The 20,161-nt window shown below is 45.9% G+C and overlaps 1 long non-coding RNA gene across 3 annotated transcripts in view; it reads right to left on the bottom strand.

The window, feature by feature from the left end:
• The window catches only part of LOC132371575 (uncharacterized), a 51,971-nt gene extending 51,054 nt beyond the window's left edge, over positions 1-917 (bottom strand). For all 3 annotated transcript variants that reach the window (XR_009504883.1, XR_009504885.1, XR_009504884.1), the window contains exon 1: positions 735-917. This is a non-coding gene — a long non-coding RNA (uncharacterized LOC132371575). The remainder of the gene's footprint in view (positions 1-734) is intronic.
• Positions 918-20,161: the final 19,244 nt, after the last annotated feature.

Below are 20,161 nucleotides of genomic sequence, written 5' to 3'. Positions count from 1 at the left end.
GTATAAACATTATCTATATGTAAACCAAAGTACATGCCGAGTGAGATTCTCCGACTTTTTTTCACTGTCTGCCCCTCAAGCCTGTGGGAAATGGAATATTTCTTGCCCTATCAGTAAACAAAGGATGTCACAGTCTTCAGCACTTGCAGCCCTCCAATGTGAGCCGGCGGGCCCTGAGGCACTCAGGATATGCAAATACAGAATGCAGGCCCCAGAGAGCTGAGGTGCATATCAAAGGAAGGATTTCAGTGAGCCCAGGCAAAGAAAAGCGCCGCATTCCTCACCTTGGGAGAGCTGGTTTTCCTTAGTTAACAATCACCTTTTGATGTTCCCCATTACCTGCGCCAGTCCCCTGCCCTGTCCCCTCCCCCCGGTACTTTAGCTCAAGGAGGAAGGAGCGCAGAGGGACTCGGCTGAATAAGGGGCCTGCGCGCCTCGGGAGGAGTTTTCAGCCGCTTTCCCCGCAGTCGGGAGGAGGGGCGCTGACCCTGCGCCTCCCTTGCCCCGTTTCCCCTCAGGACGCTCAGGCCGACCCCCTCCCCACGCCCACCAGGCCTCGCGAGCCAGGCCGAGGGCAGGGGCGAGAGGAGGGACCGAAGTTCCCGGGGACCAGACGCTGGAGGCCGCTCTTTCTGCACAGCAGCGGCGGGTGGCAGCGAACCCCTGCCCCTCAGAAGCTGGTCTTGTGCTGCCGCCCGGGCACCGGACCAGGCGGAGGGTCGGCGCCCACTTACCCGGCCCGCCGTCCCCGCGACTGTCATGGCTTCGGCCGCCGGGGCACCTCCAGAGCCGGCAGCCTCAGTGAGGTCGCCCTCCCCTCGGGCTCCGGGGCAGTTCCGTGAAGGCGGAGGGAAGAGACGCCGCCCGAGCCGGGAGTTCCAGCTCTGAGGAAACGCGGGCTCTGTTCAGCGCGCAGTGGGTGGGACCGCTCTGCCCCGAGGCCTTCCGGGAGGGAGCGGGGCGGCGGGGGAGGGAGCCGCCAGGAGCGCAGGGCCCCGTCGGGGGTCCTGGAGGGGCGGCCCGGCCTGGGGGCCACGCCCACTGTGGCCGCAGCCCAGGCCTTTTTCCTGGAATCCTACACAAAAAAATTAGAAAGATACACAGTCTATAGTAAATATTCACAAATGATTGTTGCTGCTGTGCTCACTATTCTATTAAAGGTGTAAAATCCATAAAACACTTTAAGTTCAAAATTAAATATGAATTTTTACCTTTCTAATTATGTCTCTGATATTCACGGTTGTGGTTAATGAATCAGAGACTGTGGCATCACTAGTTAAAAATGAGCTTGTTAAAAAAATAGAACTCAGGCCCACCGGACCTACTGAATCACAATCTGCACTTTTACAATCTCCCCAGTGTACTTGTGTACCCATGAATAGTTGAAAGGTACATTTCTACCTCGACAGGTCTTTTCTCTATGAGAAATACACACATTTTATCCAGTTTGATAGAAATAAAACACTCAAAAATGCATATGCCTGTGTTGAAACCATAATTTTATCATTTCTTTTCCAGACAAGTATAGTCTCTATACTGGTTTTGTGGATCACATGCCATACATACTCTTTTCTTGTAGTTAGAAATAAGGTAGAGAAAGTTACTTTGTAAAAAAATATATATATATATCTATATCTATATAGATATAGATATATAGATAGATATATAGATATATATAGATATATATTAGTGGATAATTGAAGACACTCTTCTAAATTAAAACCAGTTCTCTTAACTTGCTGTTTTCTTCTTGGGTCACATTATGAACTCTTCCCGTGGCCACATGGCATGTGTACTTTTAATTTCAGGGACTGCTGACATTCCAGGATGTGGCCATAGATTTCTCTCAAGAGGAGTGAGAGTGCCTAGACCAAGATCAATGGGAATTGTACAGGGATGTGATGTTACAGAAGTATAGGAACCTGCTCTCCTTGGGTGAGGAAAGCTTCCTTCCAGAATTCCTTATCCAACCACAGGGTTTGGAGTCCTTCATTTGTAGAATGTCTCCTGGAATCTTCTGCTTCCTACAATAGGGTTTCAGATTGCAACGTTTCAGGAAAGATTGGGAGTTTGTGGGTATAATTTTTCTTATTCTTTTAAAATTGCAGCCTCCCTTTTAATATACTTTGTAACTGCTTGGGATGTGTCTATATAAACTGTGTACTATATGCTTCTGTTATAGTCCTTACAATATTTTATTGTCTTATTTACTGTAACAATTTTCCATGAATTCTTTGGGCTTAAGGTATATTAAAAGGGAGACTGTGATTCTGGGACTTCCCTGGTGATGCAGTGGTTAAGAATTCGCCTGCCAATGCAGGGGACCCGGTTCGATCCCCGGTCCGGGAAGATCCCACGTACTTCGGAGCAACTAAGCCAGTGGGCCACAACTACTGAGCCTGCGTGCCACAACTACTGAAGCCGGTGCGCCTTGAGCCTGTGCGCCATTTATTTTTTGGAGAATAAAACCACCTCTGAGTGATTAAAATTTAGACCAGCTAGTCAAAATGCTTTATCACCTGTTCTTCTAAAACACTGATCAACGGAACAAGTTTTACTAGGGATAACAGTGTAATTGTATTCTAGAGTTCATATCGGCAATATGGTTTATGACCTTGATGCTGGATCACGACATTTCAATTGTATATCTGCTATTAATTGTCTGTTTGTTCAACGATTAAAGTCTCACGTGATCTGAGTTCGGACTGGAGTCATCCTGGTTGGTTTCTGTCTATTGCAGATTTCTTCCAGTATGAAAGGACAAGAGCAATACGGCTTACTTTACACAATGTCTTCAAACTAAATGATGATATAATCTACATTCAATTAATTTATACATATCCTACTGTAGAACAGGGTTTGTTACGGTGGCAGAGCCCGGTAATTATGTAAAACTGAAACTTTTTCTGCACTGGTTCAAGTCCTCTTCCTAAGAATATGTTTATAATCAACATTCTTTCACAAATTACCCAATTTAATTCACCATAGCGTTCCTCATATTAACTAAATGGAAAATCCTAGGCTATATACAAATCCAGAAAGGGCCAAAAATCATCAGCCCCCATGGATGATTACAACCCATTGCTGAGGCATTCAAATTACTTATTAAAGAACCACTATGTCCATCAACATCATCAATTTATATATTATTGCCCCAATGCTAGCCTTAACCCTGGCTCTCACAACATGAATTCCTCTTCCCATATCTTATTCACTAATTAATATAAATGTAGGCATATTATTTACATTAGCCATACCACACCTAGCCATTTATTCCATCCTCAGACCTGGATGAGCTTCACACTCAAAATACTCACTCACTGGAGCTCTAGGAACAATAGCACAGACAATCATCTCATATGAAGTAATGTAGCAGTTATTCTATTCTCAGTCTTACTGGTAAATGGATCATTTACACTTTCAACAGTAATTATTACACAAGAACACCGATGACTAATTTTCTCCTGACCCCTACCCAGAATTTGATTATCTCCGCAGTAGCAGAAATCCAATGAAGCCCCACTTGATTTAACAGAAGTAGCATCAAAACCTGTATATGTCTTCAATGTAGAAAATGTAGCAGGCCCATTCACCCCGTCCTTCCTAGAGAATATGTCAATTTCCCTATAATAACCATTTCCACAGCAATCTATTTTTAGGAGCATTCGACAATCCCTAGGTGCCAGAATTATAGATTCTTTCATCTTGTAAATATAGTTTTTTTTTAAAAATAATTTTTATAGTTTTACTACCTTTAAACAAAATGTACTCCATTGCTGTGGAATATTCCTTCATAGGAGCGTGCATGGTTCATTTCTGCATCCGTCTGTGATGGCCTTCAGGTTCTTTCAGGTTTGGCTCCTGTGGCTGCAAGTCCATGTCCGTGTGTCCTGGTGCAGGGCTGGTGGGTTTGTGTTCAACTGGGAGGAGCACTGTGGGTCTCTGTGCACGGACTTCGCTATCTGAGGCCCGATTGCTTCAGAAGTGGTTGCATCCCCCCGTTGCGTACCAGGCTTTCCATTGCTCCACATCCTGCTGATATTTGATACTATGTCTTTCATGTCTGCCATTCTGGTAGGTGTATGCACAGTATTTTTCTTATGGCTTTAATCCCTCTGTTGTTTGTGAAGTTGTGCATCTTGCGGTATTCATGGACTATTTCCTGTTGTTTTTTAAAAAGTTTTAAAAATTGTGGTCTGGTACACATAACATAAAATGTACTATCTTAACCATTTTTAAGTGCACATTTCAGAGTCAGGAAGTAATTCACACTGTTGTGCAAACCTGACCACCATCATCCTCCAGAACTTTTTCATCTTGCAAAATTGAAACAGTCCCCATTAAACACTCACTCCCCATTGTCCCTCCCTCAGCCTCTGGCACTCAACATCCTACTTTATGTCTCTATATTTCCGACTGCTCTAGGGGCCTTGTATGAGTGGATCAAGCACTGTTTGTTTTTTTGTGTCTAGCTTACATCACTGAGCATAATGCCCTCAAGGTTCATCCCTGCTGCATCCTGTGTCAGAATTGCCTTCCTTTTTAGGCTGAATAGCATTCCCTTGTATTGATGGACCGTGTTTTTCTTCTCCATTCATCCATTAGTGGACACATGTAATATCTACATTCATTTCTCCTGTCATAATATTTGTGGCATAACATCAGAAAGTCCTATGAATCAAAAGTCACTTGCCATTAACTTTTTTCTTAAACTTTTTGTTGTGGAAAACATCAAGGCTAAGAAAAGGGAAAAACTACATGTCAGCTTCACTTGTGTTCAGGAATTAATGCTTTACGGATTCCCTTTATTCCCTGTGTGTGTGCTATGCGTGTGCATGTGCCTGTTTGCATACATATGCTGTGCATGTGCATAGGTATGTGCACTTGCACACATTAGTGTGTGCATGGGCATATGGGTGCATGTGTGTTCACATGCTAGTGTGTGAATATATTTGTGCTGTGCACGTGCATATGTTTGTGTGTGTGCTGTGCCTGCCTGTGCGCACACCTGTGTGTTTGCTGGAACCACTTGCAAGTTGGCTGCAGACTGAATTGTGCCCCAGATATATCCGCACGCAGCTGCTCTAACAATCCTGCGTAGCCCCGTAAAGGTCACAGATCTCAGGGATTTAAATGGATGGAGCAGGATATCCTGACACAGAGTTTGTCTTCCAATGACTCTCACTGTCTCAGTAACATCCTTCACACCTTCTTTAAGCCCCATTCAGGGTCCAGTTTAGACTCCCATTACATTCAGTCACCTGTCCCAGGTCCCTTAAAGCAACAATGTCACCGTTGGAGAGCCCGGCCAAGGCTGGGGGTGCCCCTCCTGTTGGCCTGGCCTCCAGGCCCTGCCCTTGGCTCCCGTTTTCTCATATCTCAGCCAGGCTCCGACTTGGATGGGGCCGCCACCTCTTTCCTCACAGGGTCCCATCGCCCAGTCAAGGGGGTTCATTCTCCCCAAACACAGCATCAGGAGTCGGGGGGTGACAGTCCCCACTGGGTCTCCTTCATGAGAGACCCTGTGCTGTTGAAAGAGCAGGCACCCTGCCCTCGGGGGTGGGGGACTGGGGGGCGACATGCGGCCCACGATGGGCAGGCGGGTCTCCGGGTGGGGCGAGCCAGTGTGCAAGGAGTTCCGCGGTGGGTTCTCCTCTCCAACGGCTTCTGTGCCCCTACCTCTCCCCGTGCCTCCCCTCGAAGACAGCGCGGTGCCCGGGACGGGAACCATGGGAGCCGTCAGCCACCGCCCCCTCTACACACACACACACACACACACGCACGCACACGCACACGCACACGCACACGCTGCAGGGAAGCAGGACCTGAGTGCAGGGCTCTCAGCGGCCCTGAGCGCCCCGCCCGGAATCGGCCGGCCGAATGGACAGACCGGATCTCCCGGCCCGGACCATGCAGGACTCTCCTGCCTGGGCTTCCAGTGTGGCCGCCTCCTTCTGGAAGCCTGGGAGGCTGGAATCAGGCCACTTCTTGTCTGTCCTGGCAGCAGACTGGGCTGCACTCTAAGAAGTTCGTGGCTCGCCCGTGGATCCTGACCGTCAGGTGGCCAGAGAAATTGGGAACATTTCTGTTTTGCCTGTTGAAATGTTTAATGACAAAGATTTTGTTCAGTTTCCTGATGTGGGTGTCCAAAGATGAGAGACCCATGTGTGTGATCTGTACCTCCTATGAGATCAGCCCTAAGCTAGTTTAAACATGATCAAGTTGTGTCTACATGGTAGATTTAGACCTCTGCATGTCCTGTCTACTGATTATGTTTAGAGCTGACCATGTGTTGTCTATAATAAGAAGATTTAGACCTGACCATGTTCTGTGTACGCTAGGACTATGGGGACCTGGGTAGAGACCCGGCCTGGCCTCAGTACTGGGAAGCTCCGTGCCTGCATCTGAATGTCAGTGCTTAGATGTCTGGGGTCTGGAGCTGAGGTGGGCTTGTCTACGTAACAGCCTCTCTTCTGAGTGTGGGGACCTGGTCCTCCCAAGGGTCAGTGCTATGGTCGGGGCCTTAGTCTTAATCCCTGCAAGGTTCACCTTCCCTGGGGCTCATGGAGAATCCTCAGGAGGACTACCTGGCAATAATTCCAATTTACCAGCACGTGCATGGTGCATAGGGAAGCAGGTTTAGCTGCTGAATTGATTGCAGGGCACGCAGATCGGGCAAAAGGCCGATGGGTGACAGCTGAGGCTGCTGCTGAGCTCTCCCTCCAGTCTACCGTCCCTACTCAGCAGAGTCCAGAGCTGCCCGTCGGCTTTCAGCCCTGCTGTCCTGTGAGTTTTCTCAACATGTAAGTGAGACGAGAAAGGACTGAGCATGCCAGCACCAGGGTCGTGTGTTCAACTCTAGTAGGAAAGCTTTAAAAACAGTTAAAGTCACACAGAACCAAAGTGAGCAGAGGAGGACTCCTCTGGGACAAGTGTGGGGAAAGGAGACCCACCTGACACTTTTTCCCATCCCAGGAGGTCCCAGGGACCCAGCTTGTTTCCACATTGGGGGAGCCCCCTGCAGAGCCATGGTGTCCTGACCAAGGGGACGTGTGACCCCAGGTGCAGGGTCTGGGGAGGTGAGGTCACCCTGGGACTGTGGACATGTGACCCAGGTGGAGGGGTCTGGGGAGGTGGGTCACCCTGGTGAGTGTGGATGTGTGGCCCCAGGTATAGGGTGCGGGGACTGTGTGGGTCTCACCATACCTGCATGGGTCAGGATCACATGGATGGGGAGACCGCATATGCGCTCTTTGCCTGCAGTGTGTCCTGTCCCCTTTGAGATTTCCAACCTCTGCATTAAGGGTGTTGTCCTGATTAACCTGTGGTTCCTTTTCTTCTCTTCATCTTGTCACAATCATATGAGGTCAGGCATGTTTGAGTGGGTTGCTGCTCTGTGTTCCGGTGAGTGACAACACTTGGTGGTATCATATTAATACGATAGCATATCATATGTCTAATCTATGGGGGTCACCACTGCCTGGGTCCCCCTGGACAGAGGTCAGGTGAGCACAGACTAGCCCCCCCTAAGAATGGTCTCCCACGTGCTCTGTGAGGGTACCGTGATGGCCCCTAAGGTAGGGGACTGTGTCTGGGCCTCCGACAGTTGTGATGAAGGGGAGTCGAAATGGAACCTCAATTAACAAGACATCATTTTAAGAATTTATTTTAAGTGAAATAAAAGACACGTCACATACACTTTACCATCATCACCATTTTAAGTGCACGTTTCTGAGGCATCAGATATATTCACTTTCTTGTGAAGCCATCACCACCATCCCTAGAACTTTTCATCTTGCAAAACCAAAATTCCACAACCATGAAAGTCTCATTCCCCATTCCCTCCCACTGCCCCTGGCACCGATATCCACTTCAGTCCCTGAGTTGTCGACTCCAGGGCACCCACTGGAGTGGAATCCTGCAGTGTTTGCTGACGGGTCATTTTGGAAGAGCTGACTTTCAGTCTGAAGCTCTGCCTGTTTGCATCTGAAGAATCTGCATTTAAGGAGAGGGTGTATGAGGAAGGGGGTGTATGCGGGACAAAGGTGTCCGGGGTGCAGGTGAGCCAGGACCTGACCAGCTGCCTTTTGGGTCCTCTGGTCCCATCTCTTGGTCTGTGCCTCATCTGCATCATCACTGTCCCCGCTGGCACCGCTGGGGTGTTGTTGTCTGAGTGAGAGTCCCCTGGTGCCCCTGCTCTCCTCCCCTCCTCCTGCTGGTTGCGGAGGGAACTGCTTGCTGTGTGGTCTCTACTCCTGAGGCATGAAGGACCCTGTAGCATGGACCTGCAGAGTGTGGGCTGTGGTCCCAAGAGCATGGGGCCCACATAGGACACAACATCGGGGCGTGACAAGTGCTAGGGCTGCCTCATCACTGACAGGGAATGTTGCCCAGATCCTGCTCGAGAGGGCGTGGTGGGTGGCCTGGGACCCTAGAGGCCCCATTCCTATACTGGAGCTTGGAGAGTGCATCCCCATGGGCTCCAGATTCACCCCATATCTCAGCCATATCCCTCTGTCCTGTCTTTGAACTCAGGAAAACGAGCTCTCTTGTCCACAACATAGGCCTGGTCCTGTTGATATTAGGATTCTTTAAGTTAGGCATCCTGGGATAGCAGCTCTTTTTAGGCCTGAGAAGGAACAACTCCGGAGTGTACAACAATTTCAGATGAAACTAATATTCAATGACTATCTCTAACTACTCGGTTGTTGACTTCTATTAGTCATGATTCTCCTGGTTTTAGCTCGGATGTGGGGATTACAGAGGAGTCAACATTTAAATCTTCATAATCTGTGTATTTGTAGTTTCAGTATCATTACTGACCCATAGTTTTTTATGGTTTGGGAAGAGTTATTGATTTCATGTATCGTGTAAAGGATTCACAATGATGATAGGGCAATTAAGATTACAATAATGCCTAGTAAATTGTCCACATTTTCTCTACCTGTGCATCTATTGTATGCATATGAGTTAGTTTAGATGTCAGTATTAGTGAAATGATATAGAGGACTAGAGAACTTATTTTAAAAATCACTATTAATGTGTGATGATGAAAATGTAAAAGTTCTTCCATAATCGGTGATGTTGTATCTTGAGAGCCTAGATGAAATTGATATGCCTTAGTGATATACAGGATTTTAGCCTATGATTTAACTTTGACAAAGCTACATCACTTTTTAATTTTATCTCATTTATTGAGAAAGACATAATTGTTATGGTGTTGGCTTGAAACTGGTTGAAAAGGACTTGAGTCCTTCCTTATTTTACATTTACATAGGTAGGATCTTGAAACATAGGATATGGTGGAGGACATCCGTGTAACCATTCTAGGTTAGGAGTAGCAATTTCCACTGCTAAGACTTCTTGTTTAGACACAAATGCTTTTCAAAGTATGAAGATTATTAGCATTACTGCTGCTACTGAGATGAATGAGCCTAAAGACAAAATATTTCATGTTGTGTGTGCCTCAGGGTACTCAGACTAACGTAGTGACATCCCTGAGAGGCCACGAAAGTGCTGCAAGAAGTCATATTTACTACTACAAATATACTTGTGAAGTGAATTTTTGCTCATGCTGAGTTAACTGCATAACCTGAGAATAGTGGGAATCAGTGTAGGAAGCCTCCTATAATAGTGAAGACTGCTCCCATGGACATTAGGTCATGGAAGTGTGCTACTACATAGTATGTATCCTGGAGGACAATGTCTGGGGATGAGTTGGCTAAAATGATTCCTGTCAAACCACCTACTGTAAAAAGAAAAACTAAAGCCTAAAACTCATAATATAGTGGGAGGTCATATAGTATTACCTCCGTGAACAGTTGCTAACCAGGGACTTCCCTGGTGACGCAGTGGTTAAGAATTCGCCTGCCAATGCAGGGGACACGGGTTTGAGCCCTCGTCTGGGAAGATTCCACATGCCGTGGAGCAAAAAGCCCGTGTGCCGGGCTTCCCTGGTGGCGCAGTGGTTGAGAATCTGCCTGCCAATGCAGGAGACACGGGTTCGAGTCCTGGTCTGGGAGGATCCCACATGCCGCGGAGCAACTGGGCCCGTGGGCCACAGTTGCTGAGCCTGCGCGTCTGGAGCCTGTGCTCCGCAACAAGAGAGGCCGCGACAGTGAGAGGCCCGCGCACCGCGATGAAGAGTGGCCCCCGCTTGCCACAACTAGGGAAAGCCCTTGCACAGAAACGAAGACCCAACACAGCCATAAATAAATAAAATAAATAAAGATACATGAAATTGCTAAAATTAAAAAAAAAAAAAAAAAAAAAAAAAAGCCCGTGTGCCACAACTACTGAGCCTGCCCTCTAGAGCCCGCAAGCCACAACTACTGAAGCCCACGCGCCTAGAGGCCGTGCTCTGCAACAAGAGAAGCCACTGCAATGAAAGGGCCGCACACCGCAACGAAGAGTAGCTGCCGCTCACCGCAACCAGAGAAAGCCCACGCGCAGCAACCAAGACCCAACTCAGCCAAAAAAAAAAAAAATATGAAAAGAAAAAGAAAAATCAAATAAAGAGTTGCTAATCAGCTAGATACTTTTACTCCTGTAGGGATAGAAGTAATTACGGTAGCTGATGCAAAGTATGCTCCTGAGTCCACAGCTATCCCTATGGTAAACATATGATGGGCCCACAAGAGAACTCCTGAAAAACCAGTGGACATGACTCATACTATTCCCAGATAGCTGAAAGGCACTCTTTGTCCTAAATAGTATGTAATGATATGTGAGTTTATAGCAAACCCTGTTAGGCCATGAAAACAGACCTCAGGGTGAGCAAAGAATCAAAATAGGTGTTGGTATAGGATTCGGTCTCCTCCTGCAGGGTCAAAGAAAGTAGTGTTTAGATTTCTATCTCTTAACAGCATGGCAATTCTGGCTGCTCGGACTGAGATTGGTAATTATAGTAATATGGCTATAGTTGGGGAAGATTAAACAAATAATGGTGTTTGGTATTGGGATATGACTGCTGGTTTTGTATTAAAGACTACAGTAATAAAAGTAATAATACCAAGAATTGAGGAGACACCTGCTAAATGTAAGGAGAAAACAGTTAGGTCGACAGAGGCTCCTGCATGGGCCAGATTGCAGGCTAGAGCTGAATACACGGTTCCACTGGTACCAGAACCAGCTTCTACTATTGGTGATATGAGTAGGAGTAAGAATGATGGGGGAAGTAGTCAAAAGTTTATATGATTTATTGGGGGAAATGCTACTTCAGGTGTCCGAGTTATTAGTGGCCCAAGTCAGTTTTCAAAGCCTGCAATCATAACGGGTACAGCTATAAAGAAAATTATTACAAGTGCAGGGACTGTTATGACTACCTTACAGATTTGGGCATCTCCAAGTAGCGGTCCAGGTCAGCACAGCTCAGCCTGGATTAATATAATTAAGGTGCTGCCTGCTACTCCAGCTCAAGCACCAAATAGTAAATATAAAATGCCGATATCTTTGTGATTTGTTGAAAATAATCAACAGTGTATGAACAGAGGTAAAATGACTGAGTTAGCATTAGATTGTAAATCTAAAGACAGAGATTGAGCCCTCTTTCTGGCAAACCCTGTGGTGAATCAACAAATTGAACTGTAACTTCAGAGAAGCAGCTTCAATTCTGCCGGCGATTTTCCTGCCTTTTTTTTTCTTTTTTTCTTTCTCAAATGAAGGAGAAGTAGACTGAAGCCAGTTGACTAGAGGATTTGCCTGTTAACTAAAGTTTCCTGGGGTTAAAACTCATCAATCTCGTAAAGATTTGGCTTCAATACAGTGTTTGCTTTACATTCAATTGATGTAGAATAAAGTCTTGCAATCCTTATTTTTAGGAATTAAGTAAATTTCACTTGTTTAGGGTTTTGAAAGCTCTTGGTCTGAACTAACCTAAACTCCTAGTCCAGCACCGATAGAATGGGTGTTGTGTGTAGTAATCGTGTGGGTATTATGATTGGTAGTGATAGGAAGGTTATTTCTTTGTATGTTCAAATTGTTTTGTGTTTGTGTTGTTTAATGAAGGGAATATAGTTAGTGATGTGGAGTATGTTAGCTGCAAGTAGAAATATATGCTGAGAACTGCTATGATGGCTATTAGTGTTGGTAGAATGATGTTGTCATTTTTGTTGTCTCTTGGGTAATTATTCATTTGGGTAAAAACCCTGATAGTGATGGGCGATGTCCTAATGATACTATAATGGTGACGAAAATGATTGTGATGGGAGGTGTTTTATCTCATGTGTGTGATAATGATACTCTTGTAGTACATGATCTGGGCATAAATAAGAAGAAGAGAGTGTTGTTATGATATAAATTAGTATGTTTAGGATTGTTATAATCTGAATATACATTATAATAGCTGTTATTCATCCTATATGGGCAATTGATGAGGAGGGTGTAATATTTTCCAGGTGAGTATGGCGAAGTCTGCCTCCGCCTTCAGCTATGATTTATAATATCACTATGATTAATAGTATATTTAGGTTGATGGATGGTGACATGTGGTATAAAACTGATAGGGGTGCAATTTTGTCATGTTGATAGCATCAGGTCTGCTGTTCATGGGATGCCTTGTGTGACTTCAGGCACTCAGAAGTGAAATGGGGAAAGTCCTACTTTTGTGACAAGGGCGATTGTCATGAGGGTGGATGCTGCTGGATTAAAGATTCTTGTTATTCATTGTGCTCTTTGACCAGAGTATATTAGATTAATGATAATAGCCATTATAAGTAGTATTGATGTGGTGGACTGTTTTGGGAAATATTTGTTGGATGCTTCTGTAGCTTATGGGTTCATGTTTTTTTATTAGAATGGGGATACCATTAACCAGTGTGAGCTTGTTATACAATTATATTTCCTGAGAAAATGGTCAGTAGAATGATGGTAAAAACAATGAGAGTTTATTAGCACAGGAAGGATATACAAAAACATTTTGGGGGTATGGGCCTGAAGCTTACTTAGATAACCTTACTATATAGCATGTGGTGTAATGTGGTAGGTAGCATGGAGAATGTAAAATTATTAGGAAGAATTCAATTCCAGGAATAAGAGCATTGAAACTTCTATGATTTACTCTATCAAAGTAACTCTTTTGTCAGACATATTTCTTAAATTTGTGGTGGGTTGCCTGGTATGATGACAAGTAGTGAAAACTCTCATATACATAGGGTTAATGTTACTCGTAAAAAGACTTTTTATAAGAGATGTATACGTTGCTCATATCAAAATTGTAGGTAGGAGGCTCAAATTCATAGAAAGGAGATTGTTAAGTGTGTTTTAATGATGACTTGGGCTGTATATAATTCTGGCACCTGGGGATTGTCGAATGCTCCTAAAAATAGATTGCTGTGGAAATGGTTATTATAGGGAAATTGACATATTCTCTAGGAAGGACGGGGTGAATGGGCCTGCTACATTTTCTACATTGAAGACATATACAGGTTTTGATGCTACTTCTGTTAAATCAAGTGGGGCTTCATTGGATTTCTGCTACTGCGGAGATAATCAAATTCTGGGTAGGGGTCAGGAGAAAATTAGTCATCGGTGTTCTTGTGTAATAATTACTGTTGAAAGTGTAAATGATCCATTTACCAGTAAGACTGAGAATAGAATAACTGCTACATTACTTCATATGAGATGATTGTCTGTGCTATTGTTCCTAGAGCTCCAGTGAGTGAGTATTTTGAGTGTGAAGCTCATCCAGGTCTGAGGATGGAATAAATGGCTAGGTGTGGTATGGCTAATATAAATAATATGCCTACATTTATATTAATTAGTGAATAAGATATGGGAAGAGGAATTCATGTTGTGAGAGCCAGGGTTAAGGCTAGCATTGGGGCAATAATATATAAATTGATGATGTTGATGGACATAGTGGTTCTTTAATAAGTAATTTGAATGCCTCAGCAATGGGTTGTAATCATCCATGGGGGCTGATGATTTTTGGCCCTTTCTGGATTTGTATATAGCCTAGGATTTTCCATTTAGTTAATATGAGGAACGCTATGGTGAATTAAATTGGGTAATTTGTGAAAGAATGTTGATTATAAACATATTCTTAGGAAGAGGACTTGAACCAGTGCAGAAAAAGTTTCAGTTTTACATAATTACCGGGCTCTGCCACCGTAACAAACCCTGTTCTACAGTAGGATATGTATAAATTAATTGAATGTAGATTATATCATCATTTAGTTTGAAGACATTGTGTAAAGTAAGCCGTATTGCTCTTGTCCTTTCATACTGGAAGAAATCTGCAATAGACAGAAACCAACCAGGATGACTCCAGTCCGAACTCAGATCACGTGAGACTTTAATCGTTGAACAAACAGACAATTAATAGCAGATATACAATTGAAATGTCGTGATCCAGCATCAAGGTCATAAACCATATTGCCGATATGAACTCTAGAATACAATTACACTGTTATCCCTAGTAAAACTTGTTCCGTTGATCAGTGTTTTAGAAGAACAGGTGATAAAGCATTTTGACTAGCTGGTCTAAATTTTAATCACTCAGAGGTGGTTTTATTCTCCAAAAAATAAATGGCGCACAGGCTCAAGGCGCACCGGCTTCAGTAGTTGTGGCACGCAGGCTCAGTAGTTGTGGCCCACTGGCTTAGTTGCTCCGAAGTACGTGGGATCTTCCCGGACCGGGGATCGAACAGGGACCCCTGCATTGGCAGGCGAATTCTTAACCACTGCATCACCAGGGAAGTCCCAGAATCACAGTCTCCCTTTTAATATACCTTAAGCCCAAAGAATTCATGGAAAATTGTTACAGTAAATAAGACAATAAAATATTGTAAGGACTATAACAGAAGCATATAGTACACAGTTTATATAGACACATCCCAAGCAGTTACAAAGTATATTAAAAGGGAGGCTGCAATTTTAAAAGAATAAGAAAAATTATACCCACAAACTCCCAATCTTTCCTGAAACGTTGCAATCTGAAACCCTATTGTAGGAAGCAGAAGATTCCAGGAGACATTCTACAAATGAAGGACTCCAAACCCTGTGGTTGGATAAGGAATTCTGGAAGGAAGCTTTCCTCACCCAAGGAGAGCAGGTTCCTATACTTCTGTAACATCACATCCCTGTACAATTCCCATTGATCTTGGTCTAGGCACTCTCACTCCTCTTGAGAGAAATCTATGGCCACATCCTGGAATGTCAGCAGTCCCTGAAATTAAAAGTACACATGCCATGTGGCCACGGGAAGAGTTCATAATGTGACCCAAGAAGAAAACAGCAAGTTAAGAGAACTGGTTTTAATTTAGAAGAGTGTCTTCAATTATCCACTAATATATATCTATATATATCTATATATCTATCTATATATCTATATCTATATAGATATAGATATATATATATATTTTTTTACAAAGTAACTTTCTCTACCTTATTTCTAACTACAAGAAAAGAGTATGTATGGCATGTGATCCACAAAACCAGTATAGAGACTATACTTGTCTGGAAAAGAAATGATAAAATTATGGTTTCAACACAGGCATATGCATTTTTGAGTGTTTTATTTCTATCAAACTGGATAAAATGTGTGTATTTCTCATAGAGAAAAGACCTGTCGAGGTAGAAATGTACCTTTCAACTATTCATGGGTACACAAGTACACTGGGGAGATTGTAAAAGTGCAGATTGTGATTCAGTAGGTCCGGTGGGCCTGAGTTCTATTTTTTTAACAAGCTCATTTTTAACTAGTGATGCCACAGTCTCTGATTCATTAACCACAACCGTGAATATCAGAGACATAATTAGAAAGGTAAAAATTCATATTTAATTTTGAACTTAAAGTGTTTTATGGATTTTACACCTTTAATAGAATAGTGAGCACAGCAGCAACAATCATTTGTGAATATTTACTATAGACTGTGTATCTTTCTAATTTTTTTGTGTAGGATTCCAGGAAAAAGGCCTGGGCTGCGGCCACAGTGGGCGTGGCCCCCAGGCCGGGCCGCCCCTCCAGGACCCCCGACGGGGCCCTGCGCTCCTGGCGGCTCCCTCCCCCGCCGCCCCGCTCCCTCCCGGAAGGCCTCGGGGCAGAGCGGTCCCACCCACTGCGCGCTGAACAGAGCCCGCGTTTCCTCAGAGCTGGAACTCCCGGCTCGGGCGGCGTCTCTTCCCTCCGCCTTCACGGAACTGCCCCGGAGCCCGAGGGGAGGGCGACCTCACTGAGGCTGCCGGCTCTGGAGGTGCCCCGGCGGCCGAAGCCATGACAGTCGCGGGGACGGCGGGCCGGGTAAGTGGGCGCCGACCCTCCGCCTGGTCCGGTGCCCGGGCGGCAGCACAAGACCAGCTTCTGAGGGGCAGGGGTTCGCTGCCACCCGCCGCTGCTGTGCAGAAAGAGCGGCCTCCAGCGTCTGGTCCCCGGGAACTTCGGTCCCTCCTCTCGCCCCTGCCCTCGGCCTGGCTCGCGAGGCCTGGTGGGCGTGGGGAGGGGGTCGGCCTGAGCGTCCTGAGGGGAAACGGGGCAAGGGAGGCGCAGGGTCAGCGCCCCTCCTCCCGACTGCGGGGAAAGCGGCTGAAAACTCCTCCCGAGGCGCGCAGGCCCCTTATTCAGCCGAGTCCCTCTGCGCTCCTTCCTCCTTGAGCTAAAGTACCGGGGGGAGGGGACAGGGCAGGGGACTGGCGCAGGTAATGGGGAACATCAAAAGGTGATTGTTAACTAAGGAAAACCAGCTCTCCCAAGGTGAGGAATGCGGCGCTTTTCTTTGCCTGGGCTCACTGAAATCCTTCCTTTGATATGCACCTCAGCTCTCTGGGGCCTGCATTCTGTATTTGCATATCCTGAGTGCCTCAGGGCCCGCCGGCTCACATTGGAGGGCTGCAAGTGCTGAAGACTGTGACATCCTTTGTTTACTGATAGGGCAAGAAATATTCCATTTCCCACAGGCTTGAGGGGCAGACAGTGAAAAAAAGTCGGAGAATCTCACTCGGCATGTACTTTGGTTTACATATAGATAATGTTTATACTTAACTGTGCTAATAGAGGTTCTCAGGTCCAATCAACTTGTACTACTGCCCTCTATGTATCAATTTCATCAATATCATAAGATAAATGCCTGTAGAATTGACTTAATCCATTTAAATAGGATAATGATTTTTAAAGGAAACATAATAGAAATATAACAACAAAACTTTTACCACTAAAGGCTGGGTCTGGAACAACCTAAATAAATGTTCCATTGTTAAAATATTGAAAGATGTAGTCAATAGAAATATCAACAAAAATGACAAATAATAAGGGTAGCAGAATGTTGAAATGTTCTATCTTTATCATTTAAGTGGCAGAAAATCATTTATTAGTAGGCACTGGGGGCAGAAGATGCCTGATTTTATATCTTTGTCATATTTGTGCAGTTGTTTCAACAAGTAACTTAAAGACAAAATGGAAAAACAAGGAGGTTTGTGCCTGAGATCATGTTGATGTGAAACCAGGGATGGCCACCTTGTGCCAGGTGAGTTACGTTTACCTGTCAGGTAGACCGCAGAACTCCTGGGAAGCAAGGGTTGGAATTTTTCTGCTGGGTGCCCCTTAGGTTCTGTGACTTGACTGACTGTGAGTCATGTTTCGGGAAAGACCTGATCACAGGAAAAGGGTGGGGATAGAGTGATTTGGGGAGCAGCTAACAACATTCATCACAGCTCACGGCCTGAATGAAGTTTAAAGAAACAGGAAAACAAATGCTTCTTATGGAATCAGAGAATGTGAGGGCTGGACAATCCCAGAAAATGAGGAACACCCATCCCATTTTCCAGATGAGAAAACAGAGGTCCAGCAAGGTGAAATCCCTCACCCAAGTTGCACCCGTCTCTCCTCCCCACTACGTGGTTCATGAAAGCAGGACTCTTCCTGTCTTGATCACTGCTGAACCCTAAAAAGGGCCAGGCATCTAGCAGCTGCTCCAAAAATTTGGGTTGACTGTAGGAACAATGCTATTTCTTTCTTTCTCACTCTTATTCAGGATTGTGCCAAGAACTCCCCAGGTTGCAATGTAATTCGATAAATGTAAATATTAATTGAGTTTTGTTGTGATGAGGACTTAGGCTTTGAAGGTAACAGACTTGGTTCAGATCTTGGTTCTGCCACTCAAGAACTGTTTGGCTTTGGGAAAATTACTAAACCTCTCTGAGCTTATTTCCTCCTTTGTAAATTGGGGATAAATCTATCTGAGCCAGCAGAGCACCTGCATGAGAGATGTGCACTAAGTATTGGTCTTTCTCACTCTCCTACGCCATCTCTCTGTTCTTCCCAGAGAAGTTGTACAGAAGGATATAGTACTTTTTAAAAAAATTTAATTAATTAATTTATCTTTGGTTGCATTGGGTCTTCGTTGCTACGCGCAGGCTTTCTCTAGTTGCGGCAAGCAGGGGCTACTCTTTGCTGTGGTGCGCGGGCTTCTCATTGCGGTGGCTTCTCTTGCTGCGCTTGTTGTGGAGCACCGGTTGTAGGCGCGCGGGCTTCAGTAGTTGTGGTCTGCAGGCTCAGTAGTTGTGGCCCATGGGCTTAGCTGCTGCGCGGCATGTGGGATCTTCCCTGACCAGGGCTCGAACCCATGTCCCCTGCCTTGGCAGGCAGATTCTTCACCACTGCGCCACCAGGGAAGTCCGATATAGTACTTTTTAAAGAGGGGTTTGAATTTATTCCAGATTGTGTACATTTTTCTTGTAGAAAAGATTATTCCACTATAGAAACATAAACACGCAAAACCACTCCAAATGCAGTATTCTATGGTTTAGATATTATCAGTCACATTTTAGAAGTAATTGGGCAAATACCAAAGCACTAGGTACTGGGGCGTAAGAAGACTCAAATCTGGGGTGACCCCACCCCAGTTTCAAGAGCAGGGTGTGCTTTTCAAATCCATGTTTCATCTGGTCTTTGTTTCTCATCCATCCTCTGTGTCTGCCTTTCTCAAGAAGGCTCAGATCCTCGGCTTTCACACCCTCCCGGCTGGCTGTGCCCCAGCTCCCGGCCTGGAACCTCTGCGTGCCTGGGTGTGCCTGCTCCCCCTGTGCATCACCAGCTTTGCCAGGGAGCTGCTGTATCGTGCACTGCTTGCTGTACCCAGAGTACCTGGACCCTTCTGGTACATGAAGTGCACCCTCCTCACCATGTGTGCAGCCCATCCCCTTACCTTATAGCCTGCCTCTAAGCCAGGCTTGGGGGTGACTACAGTGTGCATTCAGCTGTGTGAGGTGCTGGGATCAAAGTGAAGTTCCCAACTTTTGAAGTGGCAGGCTTGAGGGGCACACAGTGATTTAAAGTTGGGTCACCTGACTTAAAGGGGGGACTGATTGATTTAAAGCCAAGGCAGCTGACTTAAAGCCTGCGTCCCTCAGCTGCAGGACGAGACCAACTTTGGCGGTGCACGGGTTCGCTCCAAGCCAGCACTGCTGTTCAGGAAGAGATTCCAGTAGCGCCTTAGTGCAGGGGGACTTGGTCCGTTGTCTTGCCCCTGCCCTCAGAGGGGGGCCACCTGCTCTTCTGGAGAATCAGGGAGGGGGAAGTGCAGAGTCCCGGCTGGAGTTGCGGCACCGCTTGTCTGATGGCAGGGAAAGGGGGACAGGGCTGTGTGGTGTCCTGGGGCTGGACTCACCAGGTCGACTCAGCCTCTCAGCCTCCTAACCTCCCCCCCCACACACACTCCACAAGAGTTTCCAATAATATGTAATTACGCCTTAGGTTCTTGGTCTTCAAACTCATCCCCAGGCTCCCAGGTCCCTTGATTCAGCCAATTCCTCTGTGCTCTTTCTTGTATTAGATACAGTCCCAGAGGGAGGGGCTGGGGGATGGGACTGGAGGGATGCCGGCAGCACTGGCCTCAGCTGACTAAAGAGATCCGGGGCCTGCGCTATCACACATGTGCGAGGACCCTTAAGGCGGAATCGAGGGGGCCAGTTAGAGGCAGTCCTTGCTGCCTCAAGTGAGTATGGATCACCGTCGGGTGGGGAGCACGCTGACCCCTGAGAAGTACTGTTAGGAGGATGTGTTCCTCCCTCGGCTTCAAGGACGTGGGTGGGCTTCAGGGCTCCAGTTCCCCTCCAGGCCTCCAGGTCCGACTGCACCGCAGCGGCCTTGCAGACCCGCCTTCCTGTCCCAGAACTTGCCAGGCTCCAGGAAGAATCCAGACAGCAGAGATGGTGCCTGAGGGCTCCA

The sequence above is a fragment of the Balaenoptera ricei genome, chromosome 9, assembly GCF_028023285.1.
Source record: "Balaenoptera ricei isolate mBalRic1 chromosome 9, mBalRic1.hap2, whole genome shotgun sequence".
NCBI lineage: Eukaryota > Metazoa > Chordata > Mammalia > Artiodactyla > Balaenopteridae > Balaenoptera > Balaenoptera ricei.
Note: the sequence above shows the minus strand (reverse complement) of the source record. Positions and strands in the feature narration are given on the sequence as shown.